The sequence below is a fragment of the Schistocerca nitens genome, chromosome 12 (assembly GCF_023898315.1).
Source record: "Schistocerca nitens isolate TAMUIC-IGC-003100 chromosome 12, iqSchNite1.1, whole genome shotgun sequence".
Lineage (NCBI taxonomy): Eukaryota > Metazoa > Arthropoda > Insecta > Orthoptera > Acrididae > Schistocerca > Schistocerca nitens.
In genome coordinates this window covers 133952226-133974016 of record NC_064625.1, presented here as the reverse complement: position 1 = coordinate 133974016, position 21791 = coordinate 133952226, and the positions used below count along the sequence as shown (strand labels likewise).

General features: G+C 43.9%; 1 non-coding gene across 1 annotated transcript; it reads right to left on the bottom strand.

Moving 5' to 3' along the window:
- Nucleotides 1–11408: 11408 nt before the first annotated feature.
- On the bottom strand, nt 11409–11483 carry Trnat-ugu (transfer RNA threonine (anticodon UGU)). The gene has a single exon. It is a non-coding gene; the product is annotated as a tRNA-Thr (tRNA).
- Nucleotides 11484–21791: the final 10308 nt, after the last annotated feature.

The following is a 21791-nucleotide window of genomic DNA, read 5'->3' as shown; positions in this document are numbered from 1 at the left end:
TGGATCATGAATACGATATTTCGTAATGATGTGGAACGAGTCGAATTTTCCAATACATGACATAATTAGGTTAATTTAACAACATACGTAAGTTAATATAACATCTTTATTTTATTGCGTTTTTTGTTTTTCTTTATTTTTTATTTTTATTTTTTTAATTTTTTTATATTTTTTGTTTTTTTTCTTAATTTATATCTAAAAATTCCTCTATTGAGTAGAAGGAGTTGTCATTCAGAAATTCTTTTAATTTCTTCTTAAATACTTGTTGGTTATCTGTCAGACTTTTGATACTATTTGGTAAGTGACCAAAGACTTTAGTGCCAGTATAATTCACCCCTTTCTGTGCCAAAGTTAGATTTAATCTTGAATAGTGAAGATCATCCTTTCTCCTAGTATTGTAGTTATGCACTCTGCTATTACTTTTGAATTGGGTTTGGTTGTTAATAACAAATTTCATAAGAGAGTATATATACTGAGAAGCTACTGTGAATATCCCTAGATCCTTAAATAAATGTCTGCAGGATGATCTTGGGTGGACTCCAGCTATTATTCTGATTACACGCTTTTGTGCAATAAATACTTTATTCCTCAGTGATGAATTACCCCAAAATATGATGCCATATGAAAGCAATGAGTGAAAATAGGCATAGTAAGCTAATTTACTAAGATGTTTATCACCAAAATTTGCAATGACCCTTATTGCATAAGAAGCTGAACTCAAACGTTTCAGCAGATCATCAATGTGTTTCTTCCAATTTAATCTCTCATCAATGGACACACCTAAAAATTTGCAATATTCTACCTTAGCTATATGCTTCTGATTAAGGTCTATATTTATTAATGGCGTCATACCATTCACTGTACGGAACTGTATGTACTGTGTCTTATCAAAATTCAGTGAGAGTCCGTTTACAAGGAACCACTTAGTAATTTTCTGAAAGACAGTATTGACAATTTCATCAGTTAAATCTTGTTTGTCAGGTGTGATTACTATACTTGTATCATCAGCAAAGAGAACTAACTTTGCCTCTTCATGAATATAGAATGGCAAGTCATTAATATATAATAAGAACAACAAAGGACCCAAGACTGACCCTTGTGGAACCCCATTCTTGATAGTTCCCCAGTTTGAGGAATGTGCTGATCTTTGCATGTTACGAGAACTACTTATTTCTACTTTCTGCACTCTTCCAGTTAGGTACGAATTAAACCATTTGTGCACTGTCCCACTCATGCCACAATACTTGAGCTTGTCTAGCAGAATTTCATGATTTACACAATCAAAAGCCTTTGAGAGACCACAAAAAATCCCAATGGGTGGTGTTCGGTTATTCAGATCATTCAAAATTTGACTGGTGAAAGCATATATGGCATTTTCTGTTGAAAAACCTTTCTGGAAACCAAACTGACATTTTGTGAGTACTTCATTTTTACAGATATGTGAAGCTACTCTTGAATACATTACTTTCTCAAAAGTCTCTTACTAATATGATAACTACTCGTATAATTAGAGCTACGTGGTATGTGCGCATGAAAAGTTACTATCCCTCCTTTCACACATTTTTCTTTGCATCCGTAGCAACAATAGTAATTCACCATCGCTATTACACTATCAACAAACGGTGAAACTCAACAAAAACTCTTGACATTATAAACTTCAAACTCTGCAGAAAGCACTCACGCACAGCGAAGTCCTGAGAACACGTGACAATCCTGGTTTAATGTTACCAACATGCGCAGAACTCCAGAGATATTTACTCTATGGCGGTGTCGGAGGACGACTGCAATCTGAGCCCCTGCACTGCCGTCTTTGTAGGACCATAGTGCTGTGGCACCAACAGAAGCGCTGGCAGATTGCAGGCGCCCGCATCTCGTGGTCGTGCGGTAGCGTTCTCGCTTCCAACGCCCGGGTTCCCGGGTTCGATTCCCGGCGGGGTCAGGGATTTTCTCTGCCTCGTGATGGCTGGGTGTTGTGTGCTGTCCTTAGGTTAGTTAGGTTTAAGTAGTTCTAAGTTCTAGGGGACTTATGACCACAGTAGTTGAGTCCCATAGTGCTCAGAGCCATTTGAACCATTTTTTAGATTGCAGGCTTTCCGCCTAGTGGCTGTCGTCTGCCTCCGTGCCTTCTGGAGGGCTGACAAAATTGTCGGACTGCGATACTAGATTTCCCCCCCCCTCCCCCCTGTCCGAAACGGGGGCGTAAGACCTGAAGTGCCCTGGACGATGTCTTGGGAGGAGAACGTACAGTGGGTAGAAGGACTTCGGCGCTGCACTGGGTGTGGTGTCACCGCCAACACTTGCTAGGTGGTAGCCTTTAAATCGGCCGCGGTCCAGTAGTATACGTTGGACCCGCGTGTCGCCACTGTCAGTGATTGCAGACCGAGCGCCACCACACGCCAGGTCTAGAGACTTCCTGGCACTAGCCCCAGTTGTACAGCCGACTTTGCCAGAGAAGGTTCACTGACAATTACGCTCTCATTTGCCGAGACGATAGTTAGCATAGCCTTCAGCTACGTCATTTGCTACGACCTAGCAAGGCGCCATAGCATTTGATATTGAGATTATAACATGTACCGTCAAGAGCGATGTACACCAATTGTGGATTAAAGTTAAGTATTATATCAAACACGTACTGTATTTGCTACTATTAATTCCCTTAATGTTCCAGACCTCGCGCCAGCCTGCGTCAGCTTAAGCGCGTGCCTTTCGGCTTCCTCTCATTGTGACTTGGCTGTCTTGCCAAGTCACAACACTGGGAACGACCGCAGAGCAGACGGAGGCTGTGGTGACGTCTTCTCCATACCCCTGACACGGCAGCTGCCGACTGTGTCCCTGAGCGCAAATGGTTCTCGTGAGGTTGGGGACTCCAACTGCTGGAGGTGTAGGCTGGAGGCGGGGACGTAACTACTGTATTTACTCGAATCTAAGCCGCACTCGAGTCTAAGCCGCACCTGAAAAATGAGACTCGAAATCAAGGGAAAAAAAATTTCCCGAATCTAAGCCGCACCTGAAATTTGAGACTCGAAATTCAATGGGAGAGAAAAGTTTTAGGGCGCACCTCCAAATCGAAACAAAGTTGGTCCATTGATATATGAGGCACAATTTAGGTCGAATGAATGACAATACAGCTACAGTAGTTTGGTTCGAGTCGTAAGCTTAGCAGTTAAGCTTTACCAGGTAGCCATTGCTATGCGTCAGGCGCTCTGTCCGTGTTTATACGGGTACCCTTCCTTTTTCACGTCCTTCGTCTGGTTTGAATCGATTGCTTATTTTTCTTTGATCTGATAAGTGCCGTTCTCTTTGTTATACGTGTTTACGTCACTCTAAGCTGAAAATGCATTACTGTACTGTGTCGTGCATTGTTTGTCGCATTCTGATAATGTGTGTTTACGACCTGTAGCCGCTCGCGGCATGGCTTGTTTTTGTGCACGCTACCGCCGCGAGTCGAGGGACATGAAAGGGAAGCAGTGGTTGGGAAGGGAGTAAGACAGGGTTGTAGCCTCTCCCCGATGTTGTTCAATCTGTATATTGAGCAAGTAGTAAAGGAAACAAAAGAAAAATTCGGAGTAGGTATTAAAATCCATGGAGAAGAAATAAAAACTTTGAGGTTCGCCGATGACATTGTAATTCTGTCAGAGACAGCAAAGGACTTGGAACATCAGTTGAATGGAATGGACAGTGTCTTGAAAGGAGGATATAAGATGAACATCAACAAAAGCAAAACGAGGATAATGGAATGTAGTCGAATTGAGCCGGGTGATGCTGAGGGAATTAGATTAGGAAATGAGACACTTAAAGTAGTAAAGGAGTTTTGCTATTTGTGGAGCAAAATAACTGATGATGCTCGGAGAGGATATAAAATGTAGACTGGCAATGGCAAGGAAAGCCTTTCTGAAGAAGAGAAATTTGTTAACATCGAGTATAGATTTAAGTGTGACGAAGTCACTTCTGAAATTATTTGTATGGAGTGTAGCCATGTATGGAAGTGAAACGTGGACGATAAATAGTTTGGACAAGAAGAGAATAGAAGCTTTCGAAATGTGGTGCTACAGAAGAATGCTGAAGATTAGATGGGTAGAACACATAACTAATGAGGAAGTATTGAATAGGATTGGGGAGAAGAGAAGTTTGTGGCATAACTTGACTAGAAGAAGGGATCGGTTGGTAGGACATGTTTTGAGGCATCAAGAGATCACAAATTTAGCATTGGAGGGCAGCGTGGAGGGTAAAAATCGTAGAGGGAGACCAAGAGATGAATACACTAAGCAGATTCAGAAGGATGTAGGTTGCAGTAGGTAGTGGGAGATGAAGAAGCTTGCACAGGATAGAGTAGCATGGAGAGCTGCATCAAACCAGTCTCAGGACTGAAGACCACAACAACAACAACCGCCGCTTACAATAAAATAGGAAGAAATTGTCTCACTAGCGAAACAATACAAACTGGAATACTCTCTTTCAAATTCTGAAGGTGGCAGGGGTAAAATACAGGGAGCGAAAGGCTATTTACAATTTGTACAGAAACCAGATGGCAGTTATAAGAGTCGAGGGGCATGAAAGGGAAGCAGTCGTTGGGAAAGGAGTGAGACAGGGTTGTAGCCTATCCCCGATGTTATTCAATCTGTATATTGAGCAAGCAGTAAAGGAAACAAAAGAAAAATTCGGAGTAGGTATTAAAATTCATGGAGAAGAAGTAAAAACTTTGAGGTTCGCCGATGACATTGTAATTCTGTCAGAGACAGCAAAGGACTTGGAAGAGCAGTTGAACGGAATGGACAGTGTCTTGAAAGGAGGATATAAGATGAACATCAACAAAAGCAAAACGAGGATAATGGAGTGTAGTCAAATTAAATCGGGTGATGCTGAGGGGATTAGATTAGGAAATGAGACACTTAAAGTAGTAAAGGAGTTTTGCTATTTAGGGAGTAAAATAACTGATGATGGTCGAAGTAGAGAGGATATAAAATGTAGACTGGCAATGGCAAGGAAATCGTTTCTGAAGAAGAGAAATTTGTTAACATCGAGTATAGATTTAAGTGTCAGGAAGTCGTTTCTGAAAGTATTTGTATGGAGTGTAGCCATGTATGGAAGTGAAACATGGACGATAACCAGTTTGGACAAGAAGAGAATAGAAGCTTTCGAAATGTGGTGCTACAGAAGAATGCTGAAGATAGGGTGGGTAGATCACGTAACTAATGATGTGGTATTGAATTGGATTGGGGAGAAGAGAAGTTTGTGGCATAACTTGACTAGAAGAAGGGATCGGTTGGTAGGACATGTTTTGAGGCATCAAGAGATCACAAATTTAGCATTGGAGGGCAGTGTGGAGGGTAAAAATCGTAGAGGGAGACCAAGAGATGAATACACTAAGCAGATTCAGAAGGATGTAGGTTGCAGTAGGTACTGGGAGATGAAGAAGCTTGCACAGGATAGAGTAGCATGGAGAGCTGCATCAAAGCAGTCTCAGGACTGAAGACCACAACAACAACAACAACAACAGCGAAACAATGGCAAGAGACTATTTGTTGTTACTTACACTGCTGCTTTCTTTGATAATGATCAACAAGACTGCGAATGATAGATGTTCTGAACGAGAGTTTAGCTAAAATTTTTCTCCGTTTGAAAATCTTTGCATACGCCTCTTTTGTACATTACATTCTGCACAGAAATGAGTCATCTTAGATTTAAAAACCTAGTCTATTGCCGTGCTTCATTTCTGACTGTATCACCATTAGGCATAAGAATAATACGAATATAAACATGACGTGATATGTATATTCTTCCACGTTTGCTGTTGTCTCACACAGTTTCGTAGTTTATTAGGCAGACAGGATTTAAATGAGATAGCAGCAAACACGAAAGTATAAATAGCAAAATGTTCATATTCGTATTATTCTTATGGTGAAGAGAATACAGCATGTGATTCACAATTCATAAAAGTTCCTATTAATAACCATCTCTTCTCACTGGTAGGAAAAAATTCAGAACGTAGAATTGGGCATATTGATAAACATCCCAAACAGTCTTGCCAGTCGGATTTTCGTAGTACATTGAATTGCTGCTATATTCGAAGATGAACAATACGGAATTTGTGTTTACTTCGTTGGATGATGTATGAAAATGCAGTGGTCGAAACTCGGGGCAGAGAAAAAGCTCGTCTTCAACCTTTTTTTTTATTATTTACTGATGCAGAGGTTTTGGCGCCAGTATTTATCTTTGTGCCTGCAAAGCATGCCTGTGTAGCGCTACATATGTTCGACGACAGAAGTTAGTTGTGACGGCACCTACCAACATTTTTCAGAACTTCCACTTACTTTGCACTCGATTCTAAGCCGCAGGCGGTTTTTTGGATTACAAAAACCGAAAAAAAAACTGGGGCTTAGATTCGAGTAAATACGGCAAACCTTCAAAAACTAGCAGCTCCGACCTACCAGTCAGGAATAACTTCTGAGCAAGGAGGTTAACTTCTGAGTTGGTTGTTGAGGAGGTTAACTTCTGTGTTGGCTGTTGACAAGGAAGTTTCTCAATACCTCGCGCTTGATAAGTAGCACAATGAGTGTCGAACTGGGCGTAGCACTCATTCCATTTCCCCTTGTTGTTCATCGAAAACTCATAATGGTGCGATGCATGGAGGTGTGCTGTGAATGCCACCGGCTGTTGTGGTGGATTTGATGCAGCAGTGACTTGTGCATTGACGAGCTGCTGGACTACCGTCATCAACTGCGACGTTTGATGGAAACCGCATCAGATCACAGCCAGCAGCAACCAGAGGCATTGTCGCATGTGGTACAGGAGGCAGGCTCGAGGCCACTTTAATGAGAGGAGCGCCGCAACGAAGATACGAGGGCAGTTCAATAAGTAATGCAACACATTTTTTTTCTGAAACAGGGGTTGCTTTATTCAGCATTGAAATACACCAGGTTATTCCCCAATCTTTTAGCTACACAACACTATTTTTCAACGTAATCTCCATTCAATGCTACGGCCTTACGCCACCTTGAAATGAGGGCCTGTATGCCTGCACGGTACCATTCCACTGGTCGATGTCGGAGCCAACGTCGTACTGCATCAATAACTTCTTCATCATCCGCGTAGTGCGTCCCACGGATTGCGTCCTTCATTAGGCCAAACATATGGAAATCCGACGGTGCGAGATCGGGGCTGCAGGGTGCATGAGGAAGAACAGTCCACTGAAGTTTTGTGAGCTCCTCTCGGGTGCGAAGACTTGTGTGAGGTCTTGCGTTGTCATGAAGAAGGAGAAGTTCGTTCAGATTTTTGTGCCTACGAACACGCTGAAGTCGTTTCTTCAATTTCTGAAGAGTAGCGCAATACACTTCAGAGTTGATCGTTTGACCATGCCGTGCGGTTAAAGGCGCTGCAGTCTGGAACCGCAAGACCGCTACGGTCGCAGGTTCGAATCCTGCCTCGGGCATGGATGTTTGTGATGTCCTTAGGTTAGTTAGGTTTAACTAGTTCTAAGTTCTAGGGGACTAATGACCTCAGCAGTTGAGTCCCATAGTGCTCAGAGCCATTTGAACCATTTTGTTTGACCATGGGGAAGGACATCGAACAGAATAACCCCTTCAGCGTCCCAGAAGACTGTAACCGTGACTTTACTGGCTGAGGGTATGGCTTTAAACTTTTTCTTGGTAGGGGAGTGGGTGTGGCGCCACTCCATTGATTGCCGTTTTGTTTCAGGTTCGAAGTGATGAACCCATGTTTTATCGCCTGTAACAATCTTTGACAAGAAATTGTCACCCTCAGCCACATGACGAGCAAGCAATTCCACACAGATGGTTCTCCTTTGCTCTTTATGGTGTTCGGTTAGACAATGAGGGACCCAGCGGGAACAAACCTTTGAATATCCCAACTGGTGAACAATTGTGACAGCACTACCAACCGAGATGTCAAGTTGAGCACTGAGTTGTTTGATGGTGATCCGTCGATCATCTCGAACGAGTGTGTTCGCACGCTCCGCCATTGCAGGAGTCACAGCTGTGCACGGCCGGCCCGCACGCGGGAGATCAGACAGTCTCGCTTGACCTTGCGGCGATGATGACACACGCTTTGCCCAACGACTCACCGTGCTTTTGTCCACTGCCAGATCACCGTAGACATTCTGCAAGTGCCTATGAATATCTGTGATGCCCCGGTTTTCCGCCAAAAGAAACTCGATCACTGCCCGTTGTTTGCAACGCACATCCGTTACAGACGCCATTTTAACAGCTCCGTACAGCGCTGCCACCTGTCGGAAGTCAATGAAACTATACGAGACGAAGCGGGAATGTTTGAAAATATTCCACAAGAAATTTCCGGTTTTTTCAACCAAAATTGGCCGAGAAAAGAAATGTGTTGCATTACTTATTGAACTACCCTCGTATATAAACTATTCACACTACTGGCCATTAAAACTGCTACACCAAGAAGAAATGCAGACGATAAACGGGTATTCATTCGACAAATATACTAGAACTGACATGTGATTACATTTTCGGCCGGTCGGGTTGGCCGAGCGGTTCTAGGCGCTACAGTCTGGACCCGCGCGACCGCTACGGTCGCAGGTTCGAATCCTGCCTCGGGAATGTATGTATGTGATGTCCTTAGGTTAGTTAGGTTTAAGTAGTTCTAAGTTCTAGGGGACTGATGACCTCAGAAGTTAAGTCCCATAGTGCTCAGAGCCATTTGAACCATTTTTGATTACATTTTCACGCAATTGTGGTGCATAGATCCTGAGAAATCAGTACCCAGAACAACCACCTCTGGCCGTAATAACGGCCTTGATACGCCTTGGCATTGAGTCAAAGAGAGCTTGGATGGCGTGAACAGGTACAGCTGCCCATGCAGCTTCAACACGATACCACAGTTTACGGCGTCAGCCGGCGCGCGCTGGTTTCGCTCGATTCCGATAACTAGGGTTTCCGCCCTCACTATGACGAGGATCAGGTACAGGTTGCTGCAGCTCGTTACATGTTCTTTCGATTGCCGAAAAAGCCAGAACAGACATACCGTAAGTGGGTCACTGAACAGAGGGGTTCTCAATGTAGCTGTTGACAGTACTACAGTGATCCAATTGCGTGCAACGTGCCAGACAGTAGGATTCGTGATCACATTTTCCAACATTCTCATCCTACTCTGAACAGGCATTACAAGTTACTAAAGATCAGGACTCGTGTGATAGTTGTAACATGCCCTTACAAACGACGAATAATAAACAATAACGTAAGCCTTTTCTAACAAACATTCACAAAACGTTAACAACCATTGTCCCCCTATATTTTAATATGTATATTATTTATCAAAAATTATTGTTTCTAATTAATGTAATCATCAAAGAATAAATACACGTTAAAAAAGACGTATCTTAGTATGGTGTTCGTACTGTAAGACGTTCGGTACACACACCATCAGATTATTTGACTTGTCGCTCTAACGAAGTAGGCGAGTGTCAGCAATATGTCTCGTGGTCTTATCGTGGCGTGTTTATCTTCTCCCGTTAGGTCAGACGATAGAAATGCCACTTGCACGCTTAGAGTAGCAGATTGACGGTTACCAACTTTAAACAGTACTTGATTAATTTTCACACATATTTATTAAAATAATAACAAGCATAAAATTACTTAACTTGATTCTGGATGCTATTTACAATTGACAATTTGAAGTTCCTTTGGTCTTGGTATGTTAATCTTATTCTCACATATCTCTGATACTTGACAAAGTGTCTATACATTTATCTTCATGGCTATGTACAGGAATATGATAATCTTCTTAGGTGCAGACTGAAACTTGACTATAGACTGGTGCAGACTAATGCAGACAGGCTAATCGGAGGTCTGTACACTCGTTATAATACTTTGTGCGTTCAAGTATCACTACGAGAGTGTGATCCGCGAGGAGAAACGGTTAGCAGCAATCTCATTGGCTGCGTTACATATTAATACCCGGATTGGCGGAAGCAGAATTTGGTCCGTCTCTAAGGCAGCGCCATCTCGCAGGGCGGAGACGGACGAGCGCTGCGCCTGCGCTGTTGTGCTTAGCGGGGCGCGCTCTAGTGGGAAAAGCAGTGTACACGCTGACTACGTGGAACTATGTACACAACACTTAGAGTTATGTTATAATACACATATCAAAAAAAGTTTTGCATCACCCCGGTTCCCAGAACTCGGGAAGATAGACGTTGACTGTGGGTATTGTATCACATATACAGTCCCTTTGACTGTTCAGAGATGGCACTAAACCCACCCACCCACAGATGTAAACAACCATGCATGAGCAGCGCCAGTTAGACGGAGGGGGCCTGACAGCCGATAAGTTCGAGTCATTCCACCAGCAAGGAGGTACACGGCTCGTGTTGTCTGTAATTCAAACATGCCTAGACAGTGAACACCGCTGTTCGATCGCGTCCGCATTGTTACTTCGTGCCAGGAAGGGCTCTGAACAAGGGCGCGTCCAGGCGTCTCGGAGTGAACCAAAGCGATGTTGTTCGGACATGGAGGAGATACAGAGAGACAGGAACTGTCGATGATATGCCTCGCTCAGGCCGCGCAAGGGCTACTACTGCAGTGGATGACCGCTACCTACGGATTATGTCTCGGAGGAACCCTGACAGCAACGCCACCATGTTGAATAATTCTTTTCGTACAGCCAAAGGACGTCGTGTTACAACTCAAACTGTGCGCAGTAGGCTGCAAGAACCGCAGCTTCACTCCTGACGTCCACGGCGACGTTCATCTTTGCAACCACGACACCATGCGGTACAGATGGACCCAACAACATGCCGAATGGGCCGCTCAGAATTGGCATCACGTTCTCTTCACCGATGAGTGTCTCATAGGCCTTCAACCAGGCAATCGTCGGAGCTGTGTTCAGAGGCAATCTGGTCAGGCTGAACACCTTCTGGCCAGCGACTGCAGCATGATGCAGGTTCCCTGCTGTTTTGAGATGGCATTACGTGCGTCCGACGTACGCCGCTGGTGCTCATGGAAGGCGCCGTAACGGCTGTACGATACGTGAACGCCATCCTCCGACCGATAGTGCAACCATATCGGCAGTATATTGGCGAGGCAGTCTTCTTCATGGACGACAAATCACGCCCCCATCGCACACATATTGTGGTTGACTTCCTTCAGGCCGCGCGGGATTAGCCGAGCGGTCTCAGGTGCTGCAGTTACGGACTGTGCGACTGGTCCCGGCGGAGGTTCGAGTCCTCCCTCGGGCATGGGTGTGTGTGTTTGTCTTTAGGATAATTTAGGTTAAGTAGTGTGTAAGCTTAGGGACTGATAACCTTAGCAGTTAAGTCCCGTAGGATTTCACACACATTTGAACAACTTCCTTCAGATGAAATGATAATTAAATAGACACCCTAGCTGCAAGCAGGCGTTGATACACTTCATTGGGGACATGTTGAAAATGTGTGCCCCGACCGGGACTCGAACCCGGGATCTCCTGCTTACATGGCAGACGCTCTATCCATCTGAGCCACCGCGGGCACAGAGAATAGTGCGTCTGCAGGGAGTTATCCCTTGCACGCTCCCCGTGAGATCCACATTCCCAACATGTCCACAACACTACATTCGTAGTGCGCCTAATAGATGTTTGCCCATCATACTCAGTACTCGTGGCAGATTAATCTACCAAGTCCCGTACGAGTTCGGGCATAGCGTGTGCGTTCGCACAAGAAGGTCAAAGGCCGGGAACCCATATTTTTAACTATATATGACGGTAGTATTTGTTCCCGAAAGAACAGTTACCGGGTTCGAGTCCCGGTCGGGGCACACATTTTCAACATGTCCCCAATGAAGTGTATCAACGCCTGCTTGCAGCTAGGGTGTCTATTAAATTATCATTTCATTTCTAGCAAAGCTGCATGGTCATTGACGGTAACTGTTCTTTCGGGAACAGATACTACCGTCATATATAGTTAAACTTCCTTCAGGATAACCACATAGTTCAACTAGAGTGGCCAGCATGTTCTCCAGACATGAACTCTATCGAACATGCCTGGGATAGATTAAAAAGGGCTGTTTACGAACGACGTGACCCACCAACAACTCTGAGGGATCTTCGCCTAATCGCCGTTGAGGAGTGGGACAATGTGCACCACGAAAAATAATGTATCAACGCAAGAAGACGTGATACTGGGCATTAGAGGTACCGGTGTGTAGGTCAATCTGGAACACCATCTCTGAAGGTGTATGGTGGTACAACATGCAATATGTGGTTTTCAGCCGGCCGGAGTGGCCGAGCGGTTCTAGGCGCTACAGTCTGGAACCGCGCGACCGCCACGGTCGCAGCTTCGAATCCTGCCTGGGGCATGGATGTGTGTGACGTCCATAGGTTAGTTAGGTTTAAGTAGTTCTACGTTCTAGGGGACTGATGACCTCAGAAGTTAAGTCCCATAGTGCTCAAAGCCATTAGAAGCATTAGAACTTAGAGCCCAACTTGAGACATGGCCTGGACTAACGCAGGCACATATAAGATTTTTGCGGAGTGTTCTGATATATAAAGTCAATTACAGCAGTAAGTAATATAACAGTAAAGTACTTCTCTCGTAGTCGATGCTAAATAAATTCTACATAGGGGAATGCGAATCTGTATCTCTTAACGTTACGTAAAAACTGTAATACGTAATATTCTAAACGCGATGTAAGTGAACTTAGCCGGAAAATAATAATATTCCATAATGAAATTTCCATTCTGCAGCGAAGTGTCCGCTGATACGAAAGTTCCTGGCAGGTTAAAACTGTGTGTCGGACAGAGACTCGAACTCGGGATCTTTTCTTTTCACTGGCAAGCGCTCTACCAACTTTTTTTTTTTTTTTCACTGTATCTGGATGTAGCGGACGTCACATGACATCCATTGAAGTTCGTTGTTGATCTTTTCCTCACTTTCTTTACTGCACAGTCCAGCCAGCTCTCTGACCGAACACGCTGAACTTTCTATACTGCAGAGTCATAGCTTTACCACAGCCTGGGGGATGTTACCAGAACGCAATTTTCACTCTGCAGTGGAGCGTGCGCTGATATGATCTGCCAAGAAGTTTCGTATCAGCGTACACTCCACCATAGAGTGAATATTTCATTCTGGAAGTAATGACTGCTATCGACAGGGGATGTCAAATTGATTTCATATTTTTAGATTTCCAGAAGGCTTACGACAGCGTTCTTCACAAGCGCCTTCTATCCAAGCTGCGTGCCTATGGAATACCGCCTCTGGTGTGCGACTGGATTCGTGATTTCCTTTGAGAAAGACCATAGTTCGTAGTAATAGACGGAAAGTCATAGAATAAAACAGAAGTAATATCCGGTGTTCTCCGAGGAAGTGTTATAGACCCTGATCTGCATTAACGACATAGGAGACAATCTGAGTAGCCCTATTAGAAGGTTTGCAGATGAAGCCGTCTTTTAAAGTCTTTAGATGACCAAAACGGATTAGAAAATGGTTTAGATAAGGTATCTGCATGGTTAGAAAACTGGCAATTGACCCTGAATAAAGAGAAGTGTGAAGTTATTCACTTGAGTGCTAAAAGAAATCCGAAAAATTTCGATTACGCGATAGGTCACAGAAATATGAATGCTGTAAATTCAGCTAAGTACTTAGGGATTACAATCACAAATAACCTAAATTGGAACGATCACGTAGATAATGTTGTTGGTAGACCAAACCAAAGACTGCGATTCATTTGCAGAACACTTAGAAGGTGCAACAGGTCTACTATAAAGACTGCTTACACCACGCTTGTCCGCCTCATTCTGAAGTATTGCTGTGCGGTGTGGGATCCGCATCAGGTGGGACTGACGGATGACATCGAAAAAGTACAAAGAAGGGCAGCTCAATTTGTATTATAGCGAAATAGGGCAGATAGTGCCACAGACACGATAGGTGAACTCGAGTGGCAATTATTAAAACAAAGGCGATTTTCGTTGCGACGGAATCTTCTCATGAAATTTCAACCATTAGTTTTCTCCTCCGATTGTGAAAACATTCTGTTGGCACCCACCTACATCGGGAGAAATGATCATCACGATAAAATATGAGAAATCAGGGCTCGCGCAGAAAAATGTAAGTGCTCGTTTTTCTCGCGTGCCGTTCGAGATTGGAACGGTAGAGAGATAACTTGAAAGTGGTTCATTGAACCCTCTGCCAGACACATTATCGTGAATAGCAGGGTAATCACGCAGATGTAGATTTAGATCCCCGAGGCTGTGGCTAAGCCATGTCTCCGCAATATCCTGTCCGTCAGGAGTGCTAGTTCTGCAAGTTTCGCAGGAGAGCTTTTGTAAAGTTTGGGCCGGCCGTGGTGGCCAAGCGGTTAAAGGCGCTACAGTGTGGAACCGTGCGGCCGCTACGGTCGCAGGTTCGAATCCTGCCTAGGGCATGGATGTGTGTGATGTCCTTAGGTTAGTTAGGTTTAAGTAGTTCTAAGTTCTGGGGGACTGATGACCTTAGAAGTTAAGTCCCATAGTGCTCAGAGCCATTTTGTAAAGTTTGGAACGTAGGAGACAAGGTACTGGCGGAAGTAAAGCTGTGAGGAAGGCTCGTGAGTTGTGCTTGGGCTGCCGGCAAGGCAGTTCAGCCTGTTCGGTCAGAGGGTTAGCTACCCTCTGTAATAATAATAAAAAAAGCGACTGACTGAACGGATCAACGAAGAAACTGAACGGGTGTCATCGGACGTCCGCTCCGGGAAAATTCAACGAACAATATAGAACAAAATGAGATAAAAAAAGGGTTCGAAGAACGCTTACCAGTGAAAGGAAAAGGTCTCGGGTTCGAGTCTCGGTCCGGCACACAGTTTTAATGTGCCATAAAGATTAAATTACGATTTTTAAAGACAATCTGCAACAATGAAGTTTTCAAGTCTCACATTACATAAAAAGTAATATATACAGACAGAGACGACATACAGGGTGGTCCATTGATAGTGGCTGGGCCAAATATCTCACGAAATAAGAATCAAACGAAAAAACTACAAAGAACGAAACTCGTCTAGCTTGAAGGGGGAAACCAGATGGCGCTATAGCTGGCCCGCTAGATGGCGCTCCATATGTCAAACGGATATCAACTGCGGTTTTTAAAATAAGAACCCCCATTTTTTATTACATATTCGTGTAGTACGTAAAGAAATATGAATGTTTAAGTTGGACCACTTTTTTCGCTTTGTGATAGATGGCGCTGTAATAGTCACGAACGTATGCGTGGTATCACGTAACATTCCACCAGTGCGGACGGTATTTGGTTCGTGATACATTACCCGTGTTAAAATGGACCGTTTACTAATTGCGGAAAAGGACGATATCGTGTTGATGTATGGCTATTGTGATAAAATGCCCAACGGGCGTTTGCTATCTATGCTGCTCGGTATCCTGGACGACATCATCCAAGTGTCCGGACCGTTCGCCGGATAGTTACGTTATTTAAGGAAACAGGAAGAGTTCAGCCACGCGTGAAACGTCAAGCACGACCTGCAACAAACGATGATGCCCAAGTAGGTGTTTTAGCTGCTATAGCCGCTAATCTGCATATCAGTAGCAGACAAACTGCGCGAGAATCGCGAATATCAAAAACGTCGGTGTTGATAATGCTACATCAACATCGATTGCACCCGTACCATATTTCTATGCACCAGGAATTGCCTGGCGACGACTCTGAAAGTCGTGTACAGTTCAGCCACTGGGCACAAGAGAAATTACGGGACGATGACAGATTTTTTGCCCGCGTTCTATTTAGCGACGAAGCGTTATTCACCAACAGCGGTAACGTAAACCGGCATAATATGCACTATTGTGCAACGGAAAATCCACGATGGCTGCGACAAGTGGAACATCAGCGGCCGTGATGGGTTAATGTATAGTGCGGCATTATAGCAGGAACGATAATTGGCCCCAATTTTCTCGATGGTTCTAGGCGCGCAGTCCGGAACCGCGCGACTGCTACGGTCGCAGGTTCGAATCCTGCCTCGGGCATGGATGTGTGTGATGTCCTTAGTTAGGTTTAAGTAGTTCTAAGTTCTAGGGGACTGATGAGCTCAGAAGTTAAGTCCCATAGTGCTCAGAGCCATTTGAACCATTTTTGATTACATTTTCACGCAATTTGGGTGCACAGATCCTGAGAAATCAGTACCCAGAACAACCACCTCTGGCCGTAATAACGGCCTTGATACGCCTTGGCATTGAGTCAAACAGAGCTTGTATGGCGCGTACAGGTACAGCTGCCCATGCAGCTTCAACAAGATACCACAGTTTACGGCGTCAGCCGGCGCGCGCTGGTTTCGCTCGATTCCGGTAACTAAGAGTTTCCGCCCTCACTATGACGAGGATCAGGCACAGGCTGCTGCAGCTCGTTACATGTTCTTTCGATTGCCGAAAAAGCCAGAACAGACATACCGTAAGTGGGTCATTGAACTGAGGGGTTCTCAATGTATCTGTTGACAGTACTACAGTGATCCAATTACGTGCAGCGTGCCAGACAGTAGGATTCGTGATCAAATTTTCCACCACTCTCATCCTACTCTGAACAGGCATTACAAGTTACTAAAGATCAGGACTCGTGTGATAGTTGTAACATGCCCTTACAAACGACGAATAATAAATAACGTAAGCCTTTTCTAACAAACATTCACAAAACTTTAACAACCATTGTCCCCCTATATTTTAATATGTATATTATTTATCAAAAATTATTGTTTCTAATTAATGTAATCATCACTGGCGGAATGTTTCGCGATACCACGTACTTATACGTTAGTGACTATTACAGCACCAACTACCTTAAAGCGAAAAAAGTGGTCCATCTAAAACATTCATCTTTCTTTACGTACTACACGAATACGTAATAAAAATGGGGGTTCCTATTTTAGAAAAACGCAGTTAATATCCGTTTGACGTATGGCAGCGCCATCTAACGGGCCAACCATAGCGCCATCTGGTTTCCCCCTTCAAGGTAGACAAGTTTCCGGCTTTGTATTTTTTTCTTTTGGCACTTATTTCGTGAGATATTTGCCCGCTCACGAGCAGTGGACCACCCTGTATAATGCCGTGGAAAATTTTGTGGTAGCTGCCGCCTGCCGTATAACACAGTGACAAACACATACGGCCTAGCGACCGACCACCTCGGATAAGCAAGCCATCACACCTTGGCCAGAGTAAACTAGTGTCTACTGTGAAATCATGTCCCCTTTACTTTTCCACGAATAACATTGCCTTTCTTCGAACGCGGCTTGCTATGCTTGTGGAAATCCAGGTCGTGTACAGTCCGTGTGATTGCAACAGAAAAAGAACTCTACTCGCTTGTCCTTTTGTAAGCGTGGAGCACCTTCTCGTTGAGTGAACGTAGTTTCTTCTAAACTGGCTACCAGTACTGGTAATGACCAGATTCAGGATGTGCCTGCACTCAGCCCAAGTTCTGTGCAATGCCAGTCAATCCAAGTGTTTGCTAACTTAGTCATTGCCGGACACGACTTACGAAACCAGATCTCAGTGGCGCTTCCGTTACATTGCTTAATCGTTCCACTTATGAACAGCTGGGCTCGCTGCAGTTGACAAATCTTGCACACAATTTACTGCGCATAACGGTCAGGACATTCCACTGCATGGTACATGTAGTTTGCCAGCCACATTCGAGTCTCACACCAGAACAGAGACATTTACCATTTTGCGATCGTGCGATTGTGAAAATATTGTTGGGTTGCAATCTTTTGATTTGTTTGGTCCTCGTATTTAACCCAGAAGACAGTGCTACTCATTTCATTCAGGAGTTTGCTGATTTATTTTCTGAAGGACTTGTCAGAACAAATAATGTTGGTCTATGCATTACAAAGAGGACAAAGCACAACCTAAGTGTTTTGGGGCCTCTACTTTCCGTCATGCACTTAAAAACAAAGTTGCAAGTGAATTTAAAAGAATGACAAGATAATGGTGTTATTGTTCCTATCTAGTCTAGTCAATAGCTTTTCCCTGTAATGCCGCTTCCTCGGACGAGAAATGAAAATCAAAAATTGGCTCAAAAATTACCAAAGATTTACCCAAAACGAGTTCCAAATTCCATGAAAAATGAACAAGCAAACAAATTTCGAGTTAACACTATTATTTGCATATTAACTTCTAATTGAATCAGGAATCTAATACTTAGTAATTTATTAACATACGAAAGAAAGATAGGATTCCAGTAAAATCATCTCAAGATACAAAATCATAGTAAATCGCAAAATCATTATAATTAAAATTCGCAAAGGAGAACCAACGTTCCCAAAGAATACTCCGTGTCAGTACCCTTTGAGATTCGTGAGTGATGCCTAAGGATAATTCAATCCATTGTCACTACGTTACGAGAGTTAGCCGAAACAGGTCATACTTTTGATACTTTTGAATGCTCGTATATGTAGACGCAATTAGATTATTTTTTCAGAATTAATTATTGCGATCTACTATGACGCAGTGAAACGCTACTTTGACTTCAAATATTACCTTATTTAGAATTCAGGCAGAGGAATCGCATATATTAGACAGAAGTGACTTTTAATTAGATAATCTGAAGTTAACTGTAGTGGACTGACAAGGCAGCCAGTCCACAGTGACGGGTAGCCGAAAGGGCACACGTACACACACGCCGACTGGCGCGAAGTCTGGAACAGGATTCGTAATGAATGTGATAAAGAAAAGAACGTAGCTACTAGAACACTTAACTTTTATAACGTCCTTTGGTATACAGCATTCTTGATGATACAAGTGAAACTATCTTGAGATACATGCAATGGTACAAATGGCGCCTTGCTAGGTCGTAGCCATTAACTTAGCTGAAGGCTATTCTAACTGTCTCTCGGCAAATGAGAGAAAGGCTTCGTCAGTGTAGTCGCTAGCAACGTCGTCGTACAACTGGGGCGAGTGCTAGTACGTCTCTCGAGACCTGCCTTGTGGTGGCGCTCGGTCTGCGATCCTGACAGTGGCGACACGCGGGTCCGACATGTACTAATGGACCGCGGCCGATTTAAGCTACCACGTAGCAAGTGTGGTGTCTGGCGGTGACACCACAATTTATTTATTCATTAATATTCACGTTGTCTATGAAGATAGTGTAGTGGACTGTTAAGGCAGCCAGTCCACAGTGACGGGTAGCCGAGAGGGCACGCGTACACACACGCCGACTGGCGCGAAGTCTGGAACAGGATTCGTAATGAATGTGATAAAGAAAAGAACGTAGCTACTAGAACACTTAACTTTTATATCGTCCTTTGGTATACAGCATTCTTGATGATACAAGTGAGACTATCTTGAGATACATGCAATGGTACAAATGGCGCCTTGCTAGGTCGTAGCCATGGACTTAGCTGAAGGCTATTCTAACTGTCTCTCGGCAAATGAGAGAAAGGCTTCGTCAGTGTAGTCGCTAGCAACGTCGTCGTACAACTGGGGCGAGTGCTAGTACGTCTCTCGAGACCTGCCTTGTGGTGGCGCTCGGTCTGCGATCCTGACAGTGGCGACACGCGGGTCCGACATGTACTAATGGACCGCGGCCGATTTAAGCTACCACCTAGCAAGTGTGGTGTCTGGCGGTGACACCACATTAACACTATTTAGGAAGTGAACGCAGATAGACAATTTCATTCGTAATAACTAATGGACTATGGAACTTGGCGGTAGTTGCGAAGCTTATAATTTATAATAACACCTGGGAAAGCTTCTTCCTACGGTTCTGTTAGGAAGTGACTAATATTGTGTAATAAACCAGTATATCGTGTTAATTAACGCATTTATCATTAAGTTTTTACAATATTACTTATAGAGATAACGTGCTGCGATATTATTTGACTGAAGCACACGGATACGTGATGAATGTTAACTCCTTGACGTTAGGAATTAATAACACTGTTACGACTGATTATAGATTTGAGATTACAGCCAGTCTATAGGGGATTTGGTGTCGCTGGAACTAATTTGAACTTATCTTTAATATTTAAATAGCAACTGATAAACCATCGATCATAAACGATTTAATTACGACATTTGGTGAAGTAAATGTCTCGCATAAGTCACGAGTTCAGTTCTTCAATGTTCTGTTTGTAACGTCGATACCGATACATACGAAATAAGAATCTCATTGCTCTACCGCTGAATGTTAGCCAAGACCGAAGATCCGAAGGACGTGCCCTTAGTCATCTTACCAAAGCCTTATGGAAGGGCCCCTCCCGCCAGAGGTTCGAGTCCTCCGTCGGGCACGGGTGTGTGTGTTGTTCTTTGCATAAGATAGTGTAAGTTGTGTGTAAGTCTAGGGACCGATCACTTCAGCAGTTTGGTGCCTTCGGAATTGACACACATTTGAACATTTTTTGAATCTTATGGAAGACTTCCTCTTTGTGTTGACTTTATATCCACTGTGAATCCAGAAACAATAATTGATTCTTAACCATAAGACTCGCCCTGAGGCGTTAATGGACTGGCTTGGTGCAGGCCGGCATCTTTCAAAAATTGACTTTCGCGTTGCGCATTTGCAAATTCCCCTAGATGAGAAGTCTCAGAAAGCGTGTTTTAGGGTTATTGAAATGTTTGTGCTTACCCTTTGGCAGAACTTCCGTGCCTGCCATATTCCAAAGCTACATAGAACAGCTAGGAGCAAAAGTTCCATTCCGTTCAAATTACTTGTACGATACTGTGGTGTCAGGACGTACACTGGTTGAACATATCAGTAACCTTCGCACGGTTTTTCAAGTACTTTCAGTTGCAGGTTTGAAATGTCACCTGGACAAATGTGCCTTTTTCTGGCCGAAATTCCGTACTTACGCCATGTTCTTAATAGCCAAGGTGTATATCCCCTTCAGTCACATTTGCTGGACATCCGGGATCTCCCTTCCCCGCGAAACGTGGCGTAATTGCACTCATTTCTCGGAATGTTGACATACTGTATCTGAAAATTTTAAACATGGCTGAGGAAGCAACTGTTGAAAATCTTCACGGTAAATGATAACAGCCGAACAGTTGCAGGATAAAGATTTATTGAAATTCTTGACCTCGGTTTCGGTATATCTAAATACGCAGTTCAAAAATGGCTCTGAGCACTATGGGACTTCTGAGGTCATCAGTCATCTAGAACTTAGAACTACTTAAACCTAACTAATCTAAGGACATCATACACATCCATGCCCGAGGCAGGATTCGAACCTGCGACCGTAGCGGTCTCGCCGTTCCAGACTGCAGCGCCTAGAACCGCTCGGCCACCCAGGCCGGCTAATACGCAGTTCATCGTGTTAGAACACGATTACTTAGAAAAATAAATATCTTTAGTAAAATCGATAGGTATTAACAATGGGTATGACCCTATGTTAATTGACCAAACTGTTAGAAAAAAAAACAGCTGTAAAATATGAAACTTCCTGGCAGATTAAAACTGCCAGGAAGTTTCATATCAGCGCACACTCCGCTGCAGAGTGAAAATCTCATTCTGGAAACATTCCCCAGGCTGTGGCTAAGCCATGTCTCCGCTGTATCCTTTCTTTCAGGAGTGCTAGTTCTGTAAGTTTCGCAGGAGAGCTTCTGTAAAGTTTGGAAGGTAGGAGACGAGATACTGGCAGAAGTAAAGCTGTGAGGACCGGGCGTGAGTCGTGCTTCGGTAGCTCAGAGCTGGCACGGTAGCTCAGCGTTTTCGGTCAGAGGGTTAGCCGCCCTCTGTAATAAAAAAACTGAGTTAATCGATCAACAACGAACCTAAACGGCTGTCTTACTACGTCCGCCCCGAGCAGATGCAACGAACAAAACCGTACAAAATGAGATAAAAAAAAAGTGGTAGAGCACTTGCCCGCGAAAGGCAA